The following is an 804-nucleotide window of genomic DNA, read 5'->3' as shown; positions in this document are numbered from 1 at the left end:
TAATCCTAGCTACTCAGGAGGCTGAGATCTGAGGATCACGGTTCAAAGCCAGCCCAGGCAAGAAAGGCCATGAGACTCTTATCTACAATTTATCATCAGAAAACCAGAAGTTGCTCTGTGGCTCAAAGTGATAGAATGCTAGCCTTGAGCAAACGAATTCAAGGAACAGTGCCCAAACTTCAGTTCAAGCCCCATGACAAACCAAATAATAATAATGATGATGATAATAATAATAATCAAAATAGTAAAACAAATTAAAATTACAAAAGAGTAAGGGTTTATTCACAAGGTAGTGAAACATGGAAGTAGAATATATAAGTCACAAATCCTCATCTCCAGTGACAGGATTTGGTGTATTTATGGTATTTTAGGTAAAATCAGCAGTCTGTGCTTTCTCGATCTTTGCTCAGTAACAAGCAGCATTAGCATGATCTGAGAATGAAGTCCTCAGCCTTCTAACACCAAAAGGTCACCTGTCATCCACTAGACACTTGTACAAGGCCAAATAAATAACCAATGGCTTTCGTAAAAGTAGCTATCAAGGAGCTGGAGGCATGGCTCAGTGAATCGAGTGCTAGCCAATGAGAAAAGGGTTCAGATATCAAGTTTGAGTCCCATTCTCAGACCAAAAATAAAAGTAACCATCAAATCTCCAGAAAGCCACCTAGACAATTGTGGTCAAAGTCATTAGCTACAGAAAGTTATAACGTTATAGGCCACCTAGCTGGGTGACCTGTAATAGTAGTGACTTTAAAGTCAAATAAAAGTAAGTAGATAGAAGCAAGTGAAGCTACAGGTTTATTC

Source organism: Dipodomys ordii, unplaced genomic scaffold (genome assembly GCF_000151885.1).
Source record: "Dipodomys ordii isolate 6190 unplaced genomic scaffold, Dord_2.0 Scaffold27, whole genome shotgun sequence".
NCBI classification, from domain to species: Eukaryota; Metazoa; Chordata; class Mammalia; order Rodentia; family Heteromyidae; genus Dipodomys; species Dipodomys ordii.
This window is presented reverse-complemented; position numbering follows the sequence as displayed.